The sequence below is a fragment of the Aristolochia californica genome, unplaced genomic scaffold (genome assembly GCF_029961685.1).
Source record: "Aristolochia californica isolate CCGP_79_NKW_82.1479 unplaced genomic scaffold, dmAriCali1.0.hap1 SCAF_16, whole genome shotgun sequence".
Taxonomy (NCBI): Eukaryota; Viridiplantae; Streptophyta; class Magnoliopsida; order Piperales; family Aristolochiaceae; genus Aristolochia; species Aristolochia californica.
The window spans coordinates 22,484,124-22,509,348 of NW_027181837.1; the positions used below are offsets into that span (position 1 = coordinate 22,484,124).

At 37.9% G+C, this 25,225-nt stretch overlaps 1 long non-coding RNA gene across 2 annotated transcripts; it reads right to left on the bottom strand.

The window, feature by feature from the left end:
* Positions 1–1,306: 1,306 nt before the first annotated feature.
* LOC137952817 (uncharacterized) lies at positions 1,307–13,845 on the bottom strand. Of its 2 annotated transcripts, XR_011112323.1 has the most exons (4): positions 13,507–13,845; positions 12,296–12,385; positions 12,094–12,186; positions 1,307–1,518 (listed from the first exon to the last, which is right to left on the bottom strand). It is a non-coding gene; the product is annotated as an uncharacterized lncRNA (long non-coding RNA). The 2 variants fall into 2 exon arrangements; XR_011112322.1 differs by lacking the exon at positions 12,296–12,385.
* Between the last annotated feature and the right edge of the window lie 11,380 nt (positions 13,846–25,225).

Consider the following 25,225-nt stretch of genomic DNA (forward strand, 5'->3'; position numbering starts at 1 on the left):
ACATGAGGAGAATTATTCGCCTTTGGCTGTTCGATTACGGAGAGTAGTGGGGTTGGTACTGGCTTCCATCCCATCCTTACGCGCAACCTTCCTCTTCCTCTTCGTCAAGTCTCGTTCTTTCTCCATTTTTAGCACAGAAAAGCTAAGACGACTCTAGTTACGACGGAAAAGAAATGTGGGAAATGGTTTCATTCTATAAATTGCAAGTTCGCAAGCTTTCGTTTTCTGTCGTCTGTACAAGCCGACGAAAGCTTGTTCCAGTAAACTGCTGCTTGTGTCCCACCTGCAAAGTAAGAAGTAGCCCGCCCGAAAAGTCGGAACAGAATTTTCTCCTCGCAAGTAAATGCAGGAAATGGAATTTAGCAGGTAAAGGCCTGCCTCCACCCTTTGTCCAGTCACGACGCAGATGCATCTCTCCATGTGGGTATGAATCGTTGTTTCAAATGAAGCAAATCTGAACTCGTTTTGGGGGATCTGGTCTCCATTAAAACCAATGTGAAGACTACATGAAAGAAAAAAAAAAACGCAAGAAAAAGTACTAACTATAGGCCAAAGATAATTTTGATCATTTGAACCTACGAGGTACTGATCAGAAGAATTATTTGAGGTCTGAAATAAGAATGGCAATTTGGAGGGCAAGTTTTTCGATACCCAACTTTTTTCCAGGAAACAATAGCCGGAAGAGGGAGGCAAAGGCCATTTTCCATCTTCGTCAAGATAACTTGCAACAACCTCCAGTTGTTTTCACAGTACTTATTATATAATGGGGTAACAAACAGAAGACTCTCATTGATCTTGTAAATAAGATTGACGAACAAATCAAAGTTCTTTATTTTCTGCAAATCTGTTCTCCATCACTATTCGGATAGACTTTTTCATATTATCTTGTCGCTGCCCTGAAAAAGTTGGACGACTTCCTAATCTTCACCGAAAGTCAGAGAAGTCCCCATTTTGATTAATTCATCGATAACTATCCAAACCATCACCAAAGTCCTGGACGATGATATGTCTTTGTTTGTTGAAAAGCTATCAGCGTGTAAAAAAGGTATCGGTTTGTCTTTGTTTAGTTTTTTTAAATCAATGGCGACTGGAAGTGAGGGAGAAACCAAGTTGTGGAAGAAAGAGAAAAGGACTAGTTAAGTTACCATTTTCAAATTTATTTGCTTTTCACTTTCAGTTGAAGGGGATGTGAAACTGGATCAATATGAACAAGGCAAGAACACGTTTTCCTCAGATTAACTCTGTGGCTTTGTTAAAGATAAAGTGTGCGTTATTAATACATTAATTTGCACTCAATTGACCCCCTCCTCTGCCCCCTCCCCTCTCTTTTCTTGAGATGCCACCTGGACCAATACAATTCTATAGATAAAGTCTCCAGAAAAGTGATCTATAATAAGCATTGAAGACTCAGGAGACTGAAGCTTGCTAACACCAGGACCATGGAGCATCCTTCCACACACAGCAACGACCTTCTCCAGAGCATCTATTCATCTAAGGACTTGGTTGTTCATTTCCATTCTGTTCAGGAAAAAGGACATTGGAATTACTGATTCTGTATCAATACTTCCTATGCTTGGGATTGTGGTTCTTAGGGTAACCAACAAAGGCCATCCTTTTCCACCAAAGCTTAAGGGCCTTTCAAAAAGAAGTAGATTAATCACAAAACTGTTCACCCAGTTGGACACAGAATATATCACAGAAAACAAAACACCCAACATTTTAAAGCATTTCGAAACCCAGCGGGAATTTGGGTTTTGAAGCGTCCAGAAATCAAAAGTTTGACTGCCCCAGTCTAGTGGGCTTTTTATAGAACTTAAAAGTATCACACGACAGGAAACAGACCAGTTACTTTGCCACCTTTTCGTATGTAATAGACAATTCTACTCTGCCAGACTATTCAAAGGCAATGCCTATAGTAAATTTACAAGCAAAAATTTATTTATCAATATACAAGATTCAAAAACTAGCAAGATTCTAAAGCATGAAGATACAAAGCTAGTATTTGATTGTGGAGAAGGCTAGTTTCTGACTTTAGCCCACTGTTTAATTTATCTTGCACAACTCTTTCAAGAAATAACATGTCGCACATTAAAGAAATTCATTCCAATGGTTCAATGTCAGTAACTTTTAGAGCAGAGAAAACCAGCCGAAATATTTTAACCTCCCACTTTCGCACCAGTGATTGACCACAGTATCACATGCTTGATCTTAAATTGTGTTCTTTGTTGGTATTTATTTGTATTTGTAATCTTCTTGTGTAATACAATTTCTAACTAGTCTTTTTAAGGAGCTCTTTTTTTCTTTTTTTTTCTGAGAATGGTGAGATGAATTACACAAACATTTTAAAAACATAGAGCTCAGATAGAAATGACATAGAGCTGACATGGTCAAATAACAAGCCTGCCTGTATATCCTACTGCAACCTTTTGAGGCATAAACCAGAAAAACAATGTCCGACTGGGTGTCGTAGTAGTCAAATAGTTACCGGGATCAGGGTATTGAACTGAAATGAAGTAGATCCTCTCCATGTGTTTTTGCATGCATTTTCTAGTTTCAATGCATTTCCTGCAATTGTTCCACACAAAAAACCCATCCAAAATGCTTTATACAGAAATTATAGTCAGCATTTTATTGAGAGACTGAAAAGATTTTTTTTTTACACTGAGCACTTTATTAGGCGAGCTCAAAGAAGCAGACTACTAGAAAACTTGTAAAAGGCACCTTGACCTCTGCAATAATGGCAGTGTCAAGAAATTGTATTATTTCTTTCTAAAATATCTACATTTGAACAGGTGTTGCATCGAACCATCTCCTTATATGACATTCAGGAAAACCATGGTATGCTCTAGGTGTGTACTTGAATATTTAAAAAATTTCCTGTTAGTCACAGACAAGATAGAGAAGAAGACATTGTCCTTTGATATGAAAGGAAAGCCACCTAGAAATTTGAATGTCTACAAAAAACAGGTAAAAAAATGAGTTGGTACAATTGGAGATGAGGGTGTGAGTTTACCAGGAGAATGCACTTCCTCTTTTCTGTTAGAAACAAATATGTAATCATATTTACTTTCTTTTGGTTTTTCTTTCTTTAAGTTAGAAACCCTCTTTTAACCAACTATGTTCAAAGGTATATCAGTGTTAGAAGTTAGGGGCATTTTAGTATTTCACGTGTAGGTAGTACTGTAATATTGTAGTCAAAGGGGTCCAGATTAGTGGTATGAAGTTGGTGTGGTTTAACTAGTAATTCTGGATGTCTTAAAGCCTTTTCACTCACTGATGTATAAGTCCTCTTATAAGGGGCATTTTTGTGTAGCAGTAAAAGAGCTTAAGTGAGAATAATAAAAGAAGATGGGTTTGACTTTTCTCCCATCGAGTAGGCTGTTCAAAGCAGCCCTATTCTCTCCTTTCTCCTGCTTCTTTCCTCTCTCTTCTCTTCAATTTCTCTTCTATCTTTCTATTTTACATGGTATCAGAGTGATTTAATCCATAAATTGAAGCTTAAGGTAGAGTTTCCTCTCTTAATGAAATCTGTAATTTCCCTCCAAGATTGGATTTCTCAATTGCTTCTACTGATTGAACTTAAAGGATAGTTCTTTATCCTCTTTTATGCTTTAACCTATGGGTTAATGGCTTGTGCTACTGTTTAAAGCAGTTATTGTGTCCTTGTAATCCTGTGAGGATCGAATGAAGTCCTGAAGAATAATCTAGTGCCTGCGTCATCCAGTCTGGGACATAGGTTTTGTCAGTGCAGACTTGATTGGGCTTATATTCGGTGTTGTTTCTTGCACAATTACTGCAATTGCTATTACTAGGGGGTTATCGAGTATCAAAGTTGGTCTTCTATAAATCTGAATTTTGTGAAATGTGGGGCCTACATGTGTCTAGGCACACTATTTTTGAATCTGAAAGGTGTTTTTCATAAGGTGTTTTGTGAAGTTTTCTGGCTGATTGTTATTGTTAAGGAATAGTCCCACATAAATTAGTGAGTACAAAGATCTTGAGTTTATTAGTTGGTAAAGAGGTTTCCTAAGTTGGCAAGTCATTTTGGGATGGGCCTTAGACCCAACTTAACATGGTATCAGAGCGGGTTCTCATATGTGGGCCTGCACCTAAACTATCTACTTGTAGAGCCACAAAAGAGGACCTACACCTAAATTATCCACTTGTAGAGCCACAAAAAAAAGGGTCTACATGTGAGGGGGAGTGTTAAGGAATAATCCCACATAGATTAGTGTGTACAAAGATCTTGAGTTCATTAGTTGGTAAAGAGGTTTCCTAAGTTGGCTAGTCATTTTGGGATGGGCCTTGGACCCAACTTAACAGTTATTTCTGCTTTACTGGCTATTAGTTGATAATTATTATGGCAGACACTAGAGAGGTTATTACTTCCGTTAAGACTACTGAGTCTACAAAAAATAAAGACGACATTCAAATTACTTCTGCTAAGTTAAATGGATTAAATTATCTGAATTGGTCTCAAGCAGTTAAGAAGTTTTTTATTGCAAAGAGATTACACCATCCTGACCATATAACTGAAAATTGGGAAAGAGGATCATCTAGTTCAAAGTTGGATGTTGAATTCTATGCAGCCCAATGTCAGAATCAAATAATCAGTTGTGACACTGCTAAAGACGTGCTCAAGTCTATTTTCTATTAAAAAAACGATTTGTCTCGTGTCTATGAATTGTATGTGAAGTTATTTAGTATGAGCAGGGGATAAAATGACTGTGATAGGGTATCTCACAGAAAAGCATGGGGAGCTGCAGGAGATACTAGTGTTTCATCCCTTACCACAGACCCTGTAAAAAAATGAGAGAAAGGACAGATTCAAGTGGCAAGATTTTTGGATGGCTTAGGACTTGAGTATGAGGCCCTACAAACACTGTTGTTAGTAGATGACAATGTCCCTACACTAGAGAAAGATTATAACAGAGTAATTAGAGTTGAAAGTGCAGTTGTATCTAAAGCTAGTAGGGTCACTAAGACTTCAGATTTTGCAGAGCTTAACTTGTCCTCTACTCCCACTCAATCTGAGACATCTAGAAGGAGAGGGGGGTGATAGAAGAGTTTGAGGCCATGGTCTTAGAACAAAAAGTGTATACATTGTGGTCAGTCCAAGCATAATTCTGAAAAGTGTTGGAACAAGTTTGGTCCAACATGGGCCAATTCACTGTATCTAATGTCACTGGAAGATAACAAGGATTATCAATAGCTCTCAAGATGAAATTCAATAACTTTTTCATTGATTGAGCCAACACATATCTACTCCTACCTTTATTCCTTTTGTAGCCAACAATTCGTCCTCAGCTATAGCTACACCAGGTACATCTGTATTACATGTGTCTTTCAGTCCTTATGGGTTATTGATTTTGGGGCATCACTACATATGTCAAGTATGTCATCCTTATTCACTATTTTATCTCCTTCCTCATCTTGTAAGTCTGTGCAAATAGCAAATGAGTCTCCTTCAACTATCACAAGTGAAGGGGTCTTCTTCATCTGTTACAGGTGAAAGATTGTTCACCCGACATACAATTTTTTTGTTGTATTTTTTGTCTCATATATTCCTAAATTTCCAGTCAGTTTACTATCAATAAGCCAACTAACTATATCGTTAAATTGTTTTATTACATTTTTTCCTTCTCATTGTATATTTCAAGGTTTGAAAACTAAAAGGATGATTATTTTCGGACATGAGAAAAGAGACCTATACCACTTGGACGCCGCTCGAGACAATCAACAGATAGCACTTAGGGCTTCTAATATGACACTTCACTTAAGGCATCTACAGCTGGGACATCCATTTACTTTGAAGCTGCATCAGATTTATTACAGTTCCTACATTACCTTCAGATTTAGCTTTCAATATCGATTGTGGTAGACTGGGTAGTACCGCAGGAGTTCTTTTCCACCGAGTATCAGCCATAGTCAGTCTGATTGAATTAGTACATTCAGATGTCTGGTGTCCTTGTAGGACTTCTGACTTGTTTGGTTCACTTGAGTGTATCTCCTTCGGGATAAGTAAAAAAATTTCGATGTATTTGTCAAAATTTTCAATGAAATAAAATTGCAATTTGGTGTTTCCGTTCGTACTTTTTGCTTAGATAATGGTCCTGAGTTCATGAACCATAAGTTTTATTTTTTTTGTGCTTCTCATGGATTATTCATCAGTATTCAGTATGTATAACCCACAAAAAAAAGGGTTGCAGATGTAAAAATCGCCATTTGCTGGAAGTAGCACATACTCTTCTATTCCAAATGAATGTCACAAAAATGTATAGGGAAAGATGATATTTTGATATCATGTTAATTGATTAACAAAGTGCAAGTCGGAGGAGGAGAGTGTTGGTCAATGGGTGCAAGTCTGTTTGTTGGGTGAGGGGAGAGTCAGATGATGCAGCTTTGTTAGGTTCATTGTTCTGGTGGGAAGAAGATTCTCTCTGGAAGGTAGTAAGGGGTTGCGCTTGTGGAAGTGTTGACCCGACCACTGAATTGTCAACATGACGGATAAGCTGGGGATCAATGAGGTCAAATGTAGTGTCCCTTCCCATATTGGAATTCGGGATGTGGGAAAATTGTAGAGGTGTCACGTCCTTTTCAAAGTGAAAGTTGTTTGGCCTACGGTGGTAGGAAAAGCATTTGGGTAGGGGAACAAGTTTGTCAAAATGGGGTCAGATTCAGTTGTGGTTGGCTTTTGCCAGTGGGTAGGTGGGGCGTTTAAAGTTGAAATTTTGTGTGTCCGTTGATGAGGGACAGTGGGGGATTTTTGATTGGTTGGGAAGTGAGAAACTGAGGAGGGTTGGCCACCTGGATGATTATGGTCAATGATCGATGTGCAAATCAGGGGAGATTGAGGGAGATCTGTCGTCTCATTCTTGCCAGTGATCAGAGCCTGCTCCGAACAGAATTCCAACTAAGATCTTGAGGAGAGAGAAGCCATGTCTCGCTTGGAAAGGTATGAGGAAGAGGTTTGCCATGTCAAGTTTGGTCTTCTTAGCGATGGCATCTCCCAACTTAACAAATTGTCCATAACATTTTGAGATTTGGGTGAGGACTCGCAGGTGCCACAACTCTTGTATGAGGAGGTGGTCTAGGTGGAAAGGAGGTCTTTCATAGATTTTCCTGATGTGTGTTTCTGGGGTGAGGGAGAGCTTCAGGGCTTGTAGTTTTTCTTCTTGGGTGTGGAAGTATAGGAGCCAATCCTGATTACAGAGGTATGAGTGGGTTGGGGTGTAACTAATTTAAAAGTTTTTGGCTATCCAACAAATGGTTGATGTTATGTTAGTAGTGGGCTGGTCAAAAGAGAAGATAAGAGAGAGTGAGCATTTCACTTCCCTCGTCTAGGTAGTGGGTTGCCAGGTTGATGACTAGTGGGTTAGTGTAGGGGGTAGCATGTGAGATGTTTGGAGTGGTGCTTGGTAAGGTTTCAATTGGGTTTGGCGAGTTGGTTTTAGGGAGTGGGGGTAATGGTGGAGTTGGCTGTGGGCTGATCTAGGGGGTGGCTGGTGAAGTGTGGATTGCCGAAGAATTGTGCCTCTAACCTATCTCCATCCAAAGCCAGAGTTGGAAAGCTTCGGGAGGTAGACTCTTCCCATGATTGCTCCCTCCTTGAACTATGTAACTTTACATCCGTTGGCCCCCTTTTACTTGAAAACAAAGAGGTAAAAAACAATATGATCAGTCCAAAGTTCTCTAGTTGTTCTTTCCATCTCTCAGAGAATGGGTGACAATGTCAAACTGTTGGACGAAAGTGTCACAGGCCACCAAGGGGGTGGATATAAAAGACCACTTGCTCCCCATGATAGATGAGATCTAGATTAGCTGACTCGACCTATCAGTGACTTTTGCAATGGAGTAGGAAGTGTTTCCTACCAAGAAGATGGAGGCAGACATGCCAATCTGCGTCTCCAAAGATTTTTTCCTCAGGTCAGCTCTACTTTCAACAACCTACCATCTCCTTTCATTTTCTTTCGTGTTTCCTCCTATCTTCTCCGGTTACGAAATTTGTCTATTGCACTTGACAGATCACGCCATTCTGTGTAATAGTGTTTTAGCTTGGTTCAAATCCTCGTGTAGCTCTTCCATCCTCCTTGACCTCCCTCGCCTCATTCCACGCCTCCTGCCTCGCTTCCATCAACAAGCAAGTCGAAAAAGGGTGTTTTTGTCTTGCACGTTTTGTGAGTTAAGTAAACATCATAGGAGTGTTTTTCCTTCCTATTCAGAGAAAGTTAGCTCTAGCTCTTTTTCTTTAGTTCATTCGGATGTGAGGCAACCGCTTCAAGTCTTTAACATAACTCAATCTAAATATTGTTATATTTGTGGATGATTGTACTTGTGTCATATGGATTTACTTAATGAAAGAACCATCTGAAGTGTTTCTTGTTTTTTAATTTTTTCGCAGTGGTTGAGACTCATTTCAAAGCAGGGGTGCGATTTTTTAGATTTGATAATGCTAAGGAATATCTCTCTCTACAATATCAATTTTACTATCTAAGTAAAGGTATCATTCACCAAATATGATAGTGCATACACATCAACAAAATGGTGTTATTAAAAGAAAAAAATAGTCACTTATTATAAGTGGCTAGAGCATTGTTATTGTCCATGAATATTCCTTAGTTTTATTGACCATATGAAATCCTCGTAGCATGTTACCTTATAAATTGAATTCAGTCTAGTGTCCTTGGTTGTAAAAACCATTTTCTACAATATTTCCTGATTCTAGCCCTTTTCCACTTCTACCTAAGAGTTTTCTTATGACTGTTTTGTTCATAATCTCTCCCTTGATAGAACTAAACTTGATCCTAAAGCTCTTAAATGCATATTTCTTGGCTATTCTCACATTAAAAAATTTGTGAGTTATCATCCTACTTATAGAACCTTAACATCAACAGATGTTACCTTTTTTGAGGACAAGCCTTTTTATTCTAGTATCGGTACCTTTCCTCTAGGCCTTAGGCCTTAACTCTTCTACAAGTATGTCTAGGCCTATTGTGCTATTGGACCAGCATATACCACAACCATTGGATGACGACCTACAAAAGACCTACTGGACTGGCCAGCCAATCAAATGTGTCGTTTGGCGATGATTCTGAGGATAGTCTTTCCCCTTCCTCACCCATTTTATTTGGACTACACTATGATGAATGACCCATTGCAATCTAGAAACCTACTCGTTCTTGTATTTAACAAAAACCATCTACTTCCCACCCCATTTCAAATTTTATCTCTACTCACATATTGTCTCCAAGTTGTTGCTCTTTTCTCGTAGTCTTGTCTTTTATGTCTATTCCCAAAATTCATCAAGAGGCCTACAAGATCCAGTTTGGAAGGCTGCCATGTATAACAATCACATATGGGTGTTGACCACTTTGCCACATGGTAAGAAATTCATGGCTTGTAGATAGGTTTTTACAATGAAACTAAATCTAGATGGCAACATTGCCTGTCTAAAAATAAGGTTGGTTGCAAAAGGCACACTCCATCCTATGGCATTAACTACGAAGAAATCTTTTCTTTGGTAGCTAGCTTAATTTGGTACACATCCTATCTCTTTTGTTGACAACTTCAATTGGTTTATTAATCAATTAGATGTCAAAAATGTCTTTCTTAGTGGTGATCTTCATGAGAAGATTTACAAGTCACAACCACCCAGATTTGTGGTTGAGGGGGAGCAGGTGTGTAGACTAAAAAAGTTCATCTATGGGCTCAAGCAGTCCCCACGTGTTTGATTCGAAAATTTTGGCAGAGTTATCATTGGTTTTTATTTTAAAAGATGAGAAGTGGACCATTCAGTTTTTGACAAAATACTAATCTATGTGTGATTCTCATGGCAATATGTTGGCGATTTAATTCTAATAGACAACAACAAAAAATGGTATCAACAAGTGAAGGAGAGGTTATGCAAGGATTTTGAAATCAAGGATCCTAGTTTATTAAAATACTTTCTTGGGATTGAAGTATTGCAGTCTCGGCATGACATAATTTTGTCCCCAAGGAAGTATGTGTTGGACGTACTAGAAAAAATTGGCATGCTTGGGAGTAGGCCTCTTGGCACTCCTATGGATCTGAATATTAAACTACATGCTGAATCTGGCAATGAGGTAGATGTGGAAAAATTTCAATGCTTGGTTAGTAAGCTGATCTACTTCACTGTGACAAGACTTAATATTTCTTTTATTATTGAGTGTTATTAATCAATTTAAGCACCAACCTCAGCTTTCTCATTAGCAAGCATTAGAAAGGATTTTGGGATATCCTAAGAAAAATCTGGGACAAGGCCTGTTAACATTAAAGATTTTAAAGATGTAGATTAGGCAGATTCTCCTAATGATAGGAAGTTGACTTTGGGCTATTGCACTATAGTTGGAGGCAACCTTGTTACATGAGAAAACAAAAAACAAAAAGTGGTAGTAAGATCAAGTGTAGAGATAAAATATGGTGCTATGGCTCATACAGTAAGTGAGCAACTTTGGCTGAAATAATTATTGTCCGAGCTCAGCATGCAATGGCATCAAACATGCAACTTCATGGTGACAATTAGGCTGCCATCCATGTTGCCACAAATCCAGATTTTCATTAGCAAACTAAATATATTGAGATTGATGGTCATTTTGTTCGAGAAAAATTCCATCTAAGAATCAACTAGCAAATATTTTTACAAATATAGTTGGGGCTGGTCCACTTCAAAGTTCATGTTCCAAGCTTGGTGTCTTTGATGTTTATGCACCAACCTAGGGGGGGATGTAATCATATGTACTTTCTTTTAGTTTCTCTTTGTTTAAGCTAAAAACTTTTTTTTACTCAACTATGTTAAAAGGTATATTTGTCATTATGTAAAGTTTCAGCTCATTATAAATAAAAGAAGAGGAGAGCTCACCCTAACTTTTTTAGTCTCTCCTTGCAAATTTTCTTCTCGCACTCGCTCGACTTCTCCCTCAAAACCTCTCCTAGTTTTGTCCTTCTCTTCTTCTTCCCTCTCCTCCACTTTCTCTCCACTAAACTGAGATTCACATGAGCTAAATGCCTAGAATCTAACATCTTCAATTCTAAATTAGAGCAAATAATTTTTTGAATCCATTAAGGAGGCACAAACTACGGGGGTAAAGGAATATAAAAAGGCACAAATACCAAGACAAAAGCTCAAGGAATAAGACCAACACAAAAAAGAAATATGAGAACAACAAACCAAATACAATAAAGCAAATGATTTTCTCTAAGGCCCAGCTCAACCTTAAATTTATAATTGATCCCTCACGCATTCACTGCACATTGCATAGATATACACTACCAAAATAAAAAATAAAACATTCTAGAAAGAATATTTCATCATCGAATTGACTTAACTTTGTAGGCGCTGACGCTACTTGTTTTACTCTCTTATTGGGCAATAACAAACTTCATAGTGTCAGAAACTAAGTGCATATAGGATCTTCCACAGTTTTCTATTCCACATCTTGGCTCCATACACATTGCTGTCTGCCTAGTAAACCTAATACTCCAAGAATAGGACAGAAATGATGTGGCAATATCATATATTAGCATCTTTGTCCAGATAAGCTCCTCCATATCATCAATATCAGTAATGTGGCATCTCTATTTTCTCTGGAACATAATATTTCAGAATATGTCGCACTTAACCACATAAACATGCTACAATAGTTATCCATTTTGCTCCTAGTATGTTAACTTTGATGCTTTCTACCAGACCAACCACTATGATTTAAGGTTTATAGTTCTAAGAATAGTGTCTTAGTTTTCTTTTTAATTTCTACAACAACCAACGAGCTGTTTATACAAACAGTTCCGACTAATTATTCCATGTCAAACAAATGGTACAAGGCCTATGAATCATGAAGAATTCTATATTTCATTTACTTGATTTAAAGTACCAATTTACTTAGTCAGAATTTCAGGATGAAACTAAAGTAGAAAACCAGAAATAAGCAACACAAGTTTCATAAATAGAACGCATCATCCCAAGACAAAGGTATACAGCTCTGAATGGAACATTTCCACATATTTTCAGATCTATTCAAACATATAAATGAATAATATATGAAATAAGTAGCTGGGTCAATTAAAGGATAATACCGTGATGGGACAGACATGTAAACTCTTTCGTACGACATCACAATCCAGGTCAAAAGGAAAAAAGATACTTTCACGCCAAGGCATGTTTATCACCTAAAAACAAAATAACCATAGCCATCAAGTTGATATTAAAATCATGGGATTGATCATATTAAAATAAACAGTGACACTTCATCAACAAATTGACGATTTCCAAACGTACGCGGGAAAAGGAACAAGGAAAACACCAGAGAAGTAGACAGCCTGAGTTCCTATTTTCCTCTTTTTTCTTGTTTTTTTCTGAAAAAAAACACTTTAACAGTGAAGAACAAAGTACATCAGTAGGTGTTTCTAGATATAAACGCACCATCATTCTATCAATCTCCACCATATTTAGCAAACTTCACCTATCAACTACCAGAAGAACTTGCAAAGTCATAAGCATACCAAAGGAATAACAGAATTTCACCTATTAACTATCAAATTTTCTGTTTTCCTGTCGAACCTTTATTAGTTAAGGAAGAATAACAGAATCATCACCTCCACTATGCAATTCTCCAGATGATAGGTGGAACCCTCCAGATTGTAGCAATAATAAGCACAATGGATTTTGTTCATACTTGTTAAGAGACACCCCATGTGTGTAGTGGTGGCATGGCTACTAAATAAGGAGAACTTTCATTGAGATAACATAGAATTGTAATTATGCAAACTGGTACATGTCCACTTATATTTTTTTTCCTTTTAATGGATGTAGCCTTAAGGGCATTGTAGTCACCTTTACACGATTATATATATTACCTTAAGGCACGGGGTAGAGCATTCAAGCCTCTTCTTTTTTTACTCAAATTCGTCCATACATTTTTCTCTCCTTTCCTCTTCTTTCTCTCCCTTGGTTTCTTATCTCCTCTTTCCCATGAACTAGAGTTCATCTCTTCTCACCTTCCTTTGAATCATGAAATCAACCTTACCCATAGAAATCAACAATACCCCACACTCGGCAGTATAGTCAAAAGGAACATGTATATGAGATTTCAGATCGGCGGTAAAATAAAACGACGCTGTTCTCCGTACAATATAGCGACCGAACCACATAATACGTTATGTTTATTGCCATGTAATTTTAGTCTGTCCTAAAACGATTCAATTATGCAATAAAAAGCCTTCAGCTTGAGCGAAGTTACAGAACTATGGTATGTCCCAAATGTGAAGAGTGGGAAAAAAAAGACGCTTAAAAAGCATAACGAGACAGAATTATCGGGATAATGAAAAAAAAAAAAAACGAGTATCCGAATAAAAAAGCAGACTCAATCAGTCACTCATGGGGAAATAACGAAAGAAGACTGCAGAAAACTTGAACCCCATTTGCGCTTTTTGGTAACGATATAGTTCAGTAATGAGTTAAAAGAACTGGGTTTCTGAGTTGGAAGTTACACTGGTCCGTTGGTGCGAGCACTGCGGCGGGCTTCGTCTGTTGAGAGGTGAGAAGTGAAGAATGAGGGACGGAGAGTTAGGACACTAGCGCATAGCGGACTGGGTCCTCGCACAAATGGAAGATGGGTCAGCTTCACACATGCCGTACGACGCCGTCTTTGGAACACAGACGGCCGGGAAGGAGCGCGAGAAGAAGGGATAGAGGAGCGAGTCGAAGAGAGAGAAGGACGGTAGTGAGGCTGGCCGGACTCGGACCAACCAGAAAGAATCGAACTCCGGAATCCGGAAATGGTACTACAGAGTACAGACAAGGCCGTAGGAGATTGAGGAGCAGACGCTTGACTGGCTGACCGCTCGATTAGTTCGCGCCTTGCCGGACTATAAATTTAATCTCAATACAATCCTCAAGAACCGGTGAATTTTTTTATTTTATAATATGTTATAATAGTTTAAATTTATTAAATTATATTTGAATATAAACTTGATAATGGAAAGTACAGTTTAAGGGTAGACATTGTTGAGAGACAAGTCTAAAGAGAATTCCTCAAAGGGTTTTTTACCAAAATATCCAATTTCAAAAATATATTTTGAGAAACAACGATGTCATGAACTTATTTTGAAAAATATCCAACTTTGATCTGTCTACTGTACATGTGTACAATCAAAGGTGGCACGTAAGCATTAACTGATTATGTGTCACATGTCATCTGCACTGCATGAGTAAATGGACACATCGACTGCCGCGTCACCATTCTGACACGTGTAAGTTGCCACATCATTAAATGAAAAATATTTGAATAATTTTTTTAAATCAAATTTATGAATACACTTATAATTACCTTATATCTAAAATAATAAATTGTTTAAAAATTTAATAAAAAAATAAAAATCAACTCTTACTTATTTAACACCATTTATTGTCGATTAAAATATTTATTAATTAAAATAAAATAAGTATACTAATTAATTTAAAAAATTACTAATATATTATTGATTTAAATATTTAGAAATTTAAAATATTTATAAATAGAAAAATCTTACTCTTACCCATTTATTATGGATTTAAAATATTTATAAATTGAAAAAATCTTACTCTTAAGTCTTACCCATTTATTATCAATTTAAAATATTTATAAATTGAAAAAATAATACAAAAAAGTTATTTTAGAGTTTAAAAATACAATTTATTTGTATAATTTTTATCACCTTATTTAAAAAAAATTATTAAAAAATATTATTTAATTAAAATTTTTACAACACCTTTTATTATTGATTTAAAATATTTATTAAATATTAGTTAATTTTATGTGCAGGAAGCAGGGGATCGGCCGAGGCCGAGTAGCGACAGCAGGGGAGTGGCGGCGGGCGAGAGAAGAGAAGAAGAGAAAGATCGAGGAAGAGAGAGTGGTGGCGGGCAAGAGGAAAGGGGGGCATCGAGTGCGACGGCGAGGCTGAGCGGTGGCGGCAGGAAAGCGGTGGTGGGCGAGAGGAGAGGTGAGGAGAGGAGAAAGATCGAGGAAGGGAGATAGAAAGAAAAAAATAAGAAGTGAGGGCTTATGTGGCGCGAGACGATAGGGCAAAAAAGAGGGCTAATAGACAATGACGTGTTGGAATAGTGATGTGGTAATCAATGTATTCATTTACTCACATTGTACTGATGACGTGGTGACATGTAATCAGTCAAAGTTTACGTGTCACCTTTGACTTACACATATACAGTGGACCAGTCAAAGTTGGGTATTTTTCAAAATTAGGTATTTTGGTAAAAAAAACCTTCTTTAAATTTAGACTATCAAAGTATTTTAATATAAAAACAAAAATAACTAAATAATTAAAATATCTAGTAATTGTTTTAAAAATAAGTGGACTAAAAATCTATAAAATTTTGAAAAAATTCAATACTTGAAATAAAATATATTTAGAATACTTGTAAAGAGATTTAGAAGACTTGTATCAAATACATTCTACTCTTGATAGCTTACAAAAGCTTTATGATATCTTTCAAGAGATGTACACAACCAAGCAAGTTGACAATCTTCACGCGCACTTCGCTAGGTATAAAGAACTTTTACCATAATGGATACTTGCTCAATCATACTCTATAAATATTGTCACTCAAGAGAAACAAAGAAAAGGACTTGTTTCAGCTATTTGTCTTTCAAATTTAAAGTCTTACCTTGAGGTTGTCAAATCACAAGTATTTAGCGCCTCTACTAAACCTTCTTTTGATGAGATTTGTGCAACCATGCTTTGAATTTAAGCCAAGAATATAGATTCACAATATGATATGTTAGAGAATTATGCCATGTTCTCCCAAGAGAGGAGGAGTGGCAACTTAGGCAGAGGAAGATGAGGCAAAAGTGGTCACGGTAGAAGCTTAAGTGGTAGATTTTCCAATTTCAAAGATAATACTTCCAGGACATGTAGTTATTGTGGCTTAAATAATCATGTAGTGGAGAGATGTCAGAAAATGTATGGCAAACTAGATTTTTGCAAAGCTAATCAAGTCTCTACTATCGCATCTAAAGTTAACAAAGAGGGTACACATAAGGGTATAGGGGTGGCATCGAGCCGAGCCGAGCCCGAACCTACTTATGTTTGAGCCCAGCTTGATTTAAATATTTCGAACTCGAGCTCGAGCCTAATAATTTTAACCGAGTTCGAGCTGAGCTTGAGCTTCAACATTCATTTAAAACTTTTCAAAAATTACATGTCTTGAGTTCGAGCTCCATCATACATTTAAAATTTTTCAAAAAATACATGTCAAATAAATTATATATAAAATTATACATACATTTTACATAGATTTGGGCATACATTTTACACAAATTTGGGCATGACCTCTACATAAAATTGGGCATGACCTCTACTTAAAATTGGGCATAAGGGTGACATCAAATCCAGCTAAGTCTGAACCTTCCTATGTTTGAGTCGAGTTTGATTTAAAGATTTTGAACTCGAGCTCCAGTCGACCTAACCTCGAGCCTAAAATTGTAATCGAGCTCAAGCCTAATAATTTTAACCGAGTTCGAGCTCGAGCTCTAGCCGAATTCGAGGATAACCTACATTTAATACTTTACATAAAATATATATCAAATAAATTAGCTATAAAATTATGCATACATTTAAAAAAAAAGAATGATAGGGGAGGTTCGAGATTGAATCTCTATAATGGATTAGAACCCACCAATATTAATATTTTTTACCCCAAATGTTGTGTAGCTTATTTTGTAATTTGTAATTTGGCCATAAATTTACTATGGCCTCCTTAGTGCCCCTGATTGAAAATTTATATTCTAGGAAAAACATAACCTTTAAATAAATCCTATTACTATTAGAGACTTACTAGAAAATTACAAGAAATATTTTAAAATTTTTTTAGGAAAGTTAAATAGACCTCTTATTGCCTCTTCTAGGGAAATAAATAAAAATTAATAATCAATCTAATATATTAATATACTTATTGATAAATTTTTAATCAAATAAAATATCAAACACAAAATTGATATGAAAATTGCATCATGCTAAAAGTATTATAGAGTCAACTGTTAAATACTAATTCAAAATTTTTCTATACGATTTTCTAGCCCATCTTGGCAAGAAAATCTTACTTAGAAAATTATATAATTTTTTAATAATAATTTCTAATTCGAAAAATATTTCCAAAAAACATGAGGCACTAATAATCCCTATATTTCTACTAAAAATTTCTTTTCAATATTTATTGAAAAAACCACTAATAGTCTCTAAGAATGTATTTCTACTAAAATATTTTTTCAATTTCTTCAAGAGCCATGAGGAAGGGACAAAGTTTTTTTTTTTTTACTTGTTTATGATCTCGCACATGTGACTTTCACACGTGTGAAATCGGCTTCATGACGGGGGGGGGGGGGATGGAAGCTGCGGGGGCGAAAACAGAGGCGAAGAAATCGGAGGAAGAGGAAGAAATCGGAGGGAAGGGGATGTAGCAGCCGACAAGGAGCTGTTGACGGCGACAGAGGCGGCCAGATCGGCGGATGGGAGGAACTCGACGGTCCCCCCCTCCCCGCTCCTGCAACTCACGAGCCCGTTAATGAGCATGCTCGCGAGCTTTCGAGCTAAATCTTGATTCGATCGAATTCGGTTCGTTAACTCAAACAAGTCGTAGCTGGATCTTGAACTCAGTTAGAGATCCAAGTTTACTGAATCGAACCGAGCTGCTCGCGAGCTGGCTCGGTTTGAAGTCACCCTTAGGTAAGACGGTACTCATAGAAGAAGATTTTGATCATTTGCAAGAGTTTGATGATTTCTTCTCTTATTGTACCTACAACCACAATTGCCACCGTTGATTTTGGATCCTCTAAACATCTTACAGGTAAAGTTGGAAACTTATCTTCTTTATCACCTTGTATTATGTACTACTTTGTTTATACTACAGGTGAGTCCTAATCTAAAGATAGGGTATATGTACTTCCATTATTTCTCCTTTATTATCTCTCTTTAATTTTTTGTTTGTTCCTCAATTCCCACTAAGTCTTATGTCTGTTAGCTATTTGACCAAGAAACTCAATTGTTTTATATCCTTTTTTTCTTTCTCATTGTGTTTTTGAGGATATCCAAAAGAAACAGGTGATCGGTGGCGGTCATAAGAGAGGAATCTTCTATTTTTTGGATACTCAAATCGTATAAGTTGTGGCTTCATTAAATCAGCAAGCAATGCAATGACAACTCAACAAAATGGTGTATTAGAAAGGAAAAACAATAATCATTATGATCTTTTTTTTTTCTTCAAAAGATTAATTTCAATGTAAATGTAAATGTAACCTTCTTAAGAGTATTCTAACCTGTGGGTTATCTCTTCCTTCATTATCCCATCTTGGGGCACATTTGGAGATGCATTCTTCCTTAAGTTTGGTCTTCAACTTTGCCTCTCCTCTACCCTTTACTCCCTACTAGCCCAGACATCTTTCAGCCCATGGGAATAATAGAAAAAACAGTATAGGATGCTAACTTTTGTTGCAATTTTTTGAACATTTGGAGAGAAAGAAATTAATAGACTTTTGAAGGTAAACAGAAGACCGCCGAAGATATTATTGAAGCCACTACTCACTCCATTCGCTTTTGGGGAAGCAAGTTTAACAACACATCTCAATCTCCCTAGCAACCTAATCAAAAGAAATTGGAAACTGTTCTTTGGTTGACCTCTATCGATTGCAGAGCAAGGAGCAGAAGGCAGCATTACATCGCTTGCGGGGGAAGCGATAGTTCTTGTATTTGCTAATAGAAAGGATGGGTGGATACCGTCGTTTCTGGGGTGTATCTGCTGTTCGTCCTTCGACTGTTTCAGTCCAGTCCATTCAGCATGTGCTTGGAGGAAGAAGGTACAATGGTCGGTTGGTTAAACTTGTCCTAAAGGTTTCATTACATTGAGAGAAGAAACGAAGCAGACAAGCAGCAGCACGCAGGCGTGTGACAATGAGTGAATGAGTGGGTGCAGAGAGTACTGGACAATTGACCCATCAACCATTGTTCACGTGTGCTGTACTCTGAGAGAAGATGTAGTTACGAAAGGCGATCTGTTGCTGCTGCTGCTGCTGCTCGTCTTTTTCCTTACATTACTTAATGTTCAGGGTTTGATACAGGACCTGCAGATTTGTTTGGTTCACAAGATCGAATCCCTCAGCTCCGACCGGTATTCCCATTTCTTTTAAGGAGAAGCTACAAGGAGACAGTCCGCACTGGTATTTTTCTATCCATCAAGCTCCATTAATTAATAGCAGAGAAACCTCATGGATACAAATAAAAATCAACTCGCTAAATTCTGACCATCGTGTGTGCTTTAAAATAGTATGGTAATAATGTGGGTGAGGCATGCAGTGAGGTCAGGCTCAGGAGAAACGGTAGTGGATTTGGCAATGAGAGAGACAGATTGGACTGGTTGGCATCCAATGAGTGACTCCCACATTACCTCCCCCATCGTCTTTGGTCCAGAAAGCAACTCGCCATGCATTAGAAGCAGACCACGTTGTGTTCGGGACCGCTCAATCTCCCCACATCACGGTTTCCCACCTGCTGGTCCACTCCTGAGATTCTTTGATTCCTCCTGTTCGACGAGTAACAAAAGGGAGAGTATCGAAATCTTGCATTGGGTTCATGCAGCCGAAAGGTGGTTCCCTGTTGCCTTTTGGGCACCTCACTAATGTCACCGTCTAGTTTCTACTGTTTCTCGTCTGTTGTGAATCTAATTTCCTCCCTCTCGAGCTTTTGAGTTTTGACTCACGCACCAGGAACTTTCCTGATTTGATTTCAAAGTTTCAGCCTGTTGAATTCATACTGGCAACGATGCCGAATCTGGGTAAATTTCCGTCAGCTTAGATCTGGACTGGGTCCTTCTCCAAGTCACCCCTACCAGCAGCTTCTTCATTTTTTTGTTTATTTTTTCTGGGTCGAAGACCGGAGCCACTACCGTTTTTTATATCTTGTGGAGAAAAACAACGAAGACTATTCGGTTGGCTAATCAAGCTTCTGTTTTGTGTCATCATTGATATTATTAAGATGAGACGAGACTTGGGAGAAACCTCTGTTATTCAGAGTTGACCTTTCTTCATCAACAAAAGACATGAATCACATATGTTTACCCAGCAGCTCTTGGACGCCCCTTTTCTATAGAATGTAAGAAATAATGGCGGACAGGCTGTGGATTATTAAGCTGGAAGTCTCTGCCGGTATAAATTTCTTTTCCATCATCAGCAGCGTTGCTGCAAACTAACGCTCTTTTTTACCCCGACCGACTGTGCACCCACCAATGGTGCACTGTGCAATTTAATGGGACGCCAGAAAGTCCAAAGCTCGACTGTATAGATAATAATGGAAGCAACCACTAGGTTATGGATTATCGAATTGGTTTGCCGCTTTCTGGGCATGTTGATGAAAAGTCTTCTCCGCATTCTGCTTAGCCATGACGATACTCGTTGATTCGAAGGAAGAAATATCAGATGTTATTTGCAGTGTCAAGTGTCAGCTCTTGGATGATGAATGCAATTGCAAGGTTCTGTACACCGTAGATAACAAGTAGCCTTGTGTCGGCAATCTGTCTACTGGTTTCGTTCGTGGAGAGGATCAGATGTTTAAGCAGTAGCAGTAAGGCGCATAATCTGAATATATTAGTATTTGACCACACGAAGAACACGCGATGAGGGAATTCTTTAAAGAGTATTTGGGTCGAATGGTGTTTTGTCAATGCTGCCCACTCAATGGGTTGCATCATCTATCTTCCTTTTCTTGCTTATCCTCGGAGCTTAAACTATATAAAACTTGTGTTACCTTCCGCTGAAGTTGTAGTGATCCAATCCAAGTGGGGTGAGCGAGGGTGGCCACTCTCTGCCATCGAAACCAATTAAGCAAAAGTTCCTGACCCAGTTCTGAGTAAACAAATCAAAATGCTGCCCGAAAGCCCCTTTTCGAGGAAAAGGAAGAATAAAAAATGGAAGCTCCAATGGGTTACATCGGAGATGTGATATGAAAGCCGACCAGACAGCAGGTTTGATCTATTCCTTTGTGTAATTAAAAACAAAAAGCAGTCGGGAGATTCATTTGTTTAACAAGGAAACGGTTGTCTTGTTATGGTTCACGAATTTGGTAATCGGCTTGTGATGAATAAAGAACCAAAATGGGGAGTCCAAGACAAGGGGAAGGCGGAGACATCACCTGGTTCGTCATGGTCCATCCGCGGATTTCAGTGATGGCTTTTCTTCTTGTTTTTCTTTTGTTTCCTCCAGCTTTTTTTCTGTAGAGGTTGGAGGGAGGACAGCAGGGAGGGGAACGAGTCTCATGTCATTTTGGGCGATTGACACTTGACAGGAGGTGGCAAGGTGTGCTTAGAACTGCATCTCCCTCACTGAATTTGTTGCCTTCTTCCTGCATTGATGACAATCAACAAGTGCCACATTCTGGAGAGTCCTCTTCTCCGACTTGTTGGAACTGTTACTCTTCGTCACTGCGTCATTACATCGAGGCATTCGCAAGGGTTCCACGTGATAGAGAGAGAAAAAAACCCATTCTCTGTAGCAGATTTTGCTGATTCTTCAACTGAGAAGCTCCAACAACCAGCTGCTTTACAGTCAGCCATGTCTATTCGGAAACCCAAAAATGCTAGTGATTCAGACTGCAAGAGTTGGGAGAAAACAGGTTCTCTCCTTACCGGAGCACACTTCAATCAAAGTACTGAAGAGACAAATCCTCTGTTTCCCCTGATTTCAAGGGAGCAGAAACCCAAACTTCCCATCCTCTAATGGCTTCATGACAGAGAGTCAAGAGTCAGCTCACTGTTCTGTAACCTTCCTAGCGGCTTTTGAAAATAGCTTTCCTTGTTTTTTAATGGGAAATCCTGAACCAGAAGCTGCTCTTTTTTCCGTGAAGACTTCCATTTATATATGGATTTGTGTTGGCAATTTAGCCTTGGAATTACAACTGGAGATCAGCCTCGGTTTTGTTATATTATGACTTATGATGATTGCCAAATTGATTTGAATATGTTGCATGCACTGCGTTAGGCGGATTTTGCTGCTTCCGTAGTGGTCAGTGTCCCTGTTCTATTCATCTATATTCATTCCTGCTGCGAGGTGAGGACGTGTAGGCGGCACTCGGCACAAAAGGCCACGCTTAGATTCCTCGGCTCCACAAAAATTTGGACCAGACAACAATTAGGAGACAAGGAGAGAGAAAAACAGAAGGGGGCAGCGGGAGAGACTCACCCACCTCTCCTTCCTCCCCATTTTCTTATTCTCTTCACTGGACACTTTCTCTTCTTGCCCTTCCACATAAAAATCAGAAGCCCCTGGACTGCGCTAGAGAACAGATCATCCACGGAACCCAGAAATGTGGATTATTATAAGCTACCCAGAAAGTTCCCACTGATTCAGTAACCGGGACCCATTTCCCATACATGATGCCATGGAAATGGGTAAAGCATATTTATTCTGCAGTTTGAACAGAAACAGATGATCTCCGCCAATCAGAGGTTGCGACCGTGACTCTCTGCAATTGCATCGTTAACAGTAACAGCGTTGTTCATTTACCAATTCACCACCGTTACTGAATCGTTCTCTGTCATTCCCTGTCTTTAAGCTTTGACTTTCCCGTACCCATTTTGTTGTTAATGAATCAAAAACCATGAGCATATGATTCAAACGTAGAAATTTCAACATGAACAGCAGGAAATGACAGTTTGTGCTCATCAGAAGTCGGTCGATTGCTTTTGACTAAAATCTACAGAAAGTCACCTATTGGCAACAAAATTGAAGATAATGGGATAAATCCAAGAGACTACATGACTTCTGCCATTGAAAACAATTTTTGGAATCTATAGAGATCGGAAGGAGGAACAGGAAATACCAAAGTAGAAGAAAAAATACAGGAAATATCTACATAATATACATATAATGTTCAGAAAAATGAGGAAGAACTAGTAAATTATTTTAAAAACCATGTTGAGTAAGTGACAAGACCCCATTTTGTCTGAACTTCATAAGATATTTTTTAAGTTGATGGGAATTTAGTAATGGTAGCTATGAAATTAACCCTATTAAGACCAATTCTCTTATGTAAAGATATTTCAAAATATTTTCATACAAATATTATTAAAGTCTATAGGAGTTTTTTTCTTGCATTTGAAAATTATTCGACTTGTAGAGTTTTAAATGTTTTTCTTAAAGTTTCTAATAATTTTCAAGTGATCGACATCAAAATATCTGGATCTATCTCAATAGTGCAAAGCAAGCAAAAGTTCATTATAGACACGACTTTCATAATTGTAGTATATATAATGAGTGGGTAGATGGGGTCGAAATTATAAACGAATTTTCTTTCACATGTGAATAGATCTCATTCATAATAGTTTCTCCCATATCTGGGGATAGCCATCTCCCTCTGTTGCTTAAAGACAGGCTATTAACTATTCAACCATAGTCACTTTCAAGATTCTTTTTTTGATTCAAAATTTTGGGGCCAAAGTTCTCTTGATTGTATAGTGTTTCAAAACATACAGATATTTTTTTTTTATATTGGAACAAAAAAATAGATTTCCAGGCATAGAGTCGAAAGTTCAAAGTAAATTAGAAGTCGTATATGCTACTTTTACTGTGGATTGTAACTCATTGAATTTGTCTCAAACTATATGTAGACTATGTAGCTTTTGGATTCGACTTAATCTTAATTAATGAAACCTTTATTCGATAATTTTTTCAAGTTTAGAGCTAAACTCAGGGCAAGTTGGGAAAGTTATTAGAAATGAAAGAGACGAATATGACCCTACAAATCTCAGCCAACCTAATGAGTCTCTTAACCATTTATTTGTTTTGAATGTCAACGTTGCAAGTAATGTACTAACAAGGAAAAAAGTTTTGTAACTAAGCCAATAGAGGAGAAGTTTGTGATTAGACCTGATGTTTCACCGATTATTGAGGGAATAATAATTTGCCAAAAAAAGCCTAAAGGCCTTAGGACCATCTTACCATGCCTTTTTGTTGATTGTTGAAAGTGGTCGGTGGAATTTGACAAAAGATGCTTTGTGGAAAAAGAAAGAAGAAGAAGTAGAGGATGATTACATAAACGGTAAGGATAATAATAATAATAATAATAATAACAATAAAGAAGGAGAAGAGGATAGGGAAAGAGAGGTTAGTGTCCCATTGTGTCGCTTCCAAACGCCCGACAAAAACATCAATAGCAACCCTATTTTTTGCTTAAATTATTGTCGTACTTGTGACTGCCTTTGGCAATAATCAGATTAAAGGCGTTTATCTTTTTTTCCTCTTTCTTTTCCTACTGTAAAAGAAGAAAAACACTCTCCCATATCCCCATCCTATAATCCAAGCCTTTTGTTAGTAAAAACTGTAAAAGGGTTCTCATATTTTCTTAAACTAGGATCCCTCACGTTTTGATTAAGAGTAATTAAGCAGAATTTAATGGTAAACACTCCACCTTTTCTTAATCTTAATAATTTAAACAAATGAACAGCTAATTGCATCGATTATACTAATATTTTTGTTTACCTTAGGGCCGTAAAATGTTATTAAAAAGGCTAATCTTTTTCAATCACTTGAAGATGTCTTTGTGTAGTTTTTATATTTTTTAGTAATGGTTTTTCCATGTGGTGAATTGAGTTGACTCTATTTTTCAAGGGTTTGGGTTAGCCCTTCTACTTTGTGTGAGTTTGCTAGATCCGGCTTGGGACTTGGGGGGTAAAAACCGGCCGGGGGGAGGGTTCAAAACCCTCTGAAACCACTTTCCGTTTATTTTGGGCGAGGGCAAAAACATAGGGGCAGAAAATCCGATGAGCAGCAAATTTAACACGTCACATACACGTGTGTAATCTTTGCCACGTTATCTCCGGACGTCCTTCCCACTCGGCGTCTTTCCCGGGTTTGACCAGGAGGGGTTTCAGTTGCAGCCTGCAGCCTGATTCTCCTCAGTCTGAGTTTTCTCATGGAGTGGGTGCGATTTGCGAGTCCGATTTGGGAACTCCCATTCCCAGACGAGAATCACATCAACCTCCCCACTCAGTGAGAAAGACTGAGATTACTACCTACAAAGCCCTTTTTCGATCGTCAAATCAAAAAATCTTGTCCGTCGGCACTGCAGTCACTCCATAGTAGAAAAGTCCAACAGTGATGTCGGAGAAAGAGAGAGAGAGAATGATGAATGGTTATGCAAAAAGAAGAGAAAAGGAGAATGAAAGGCG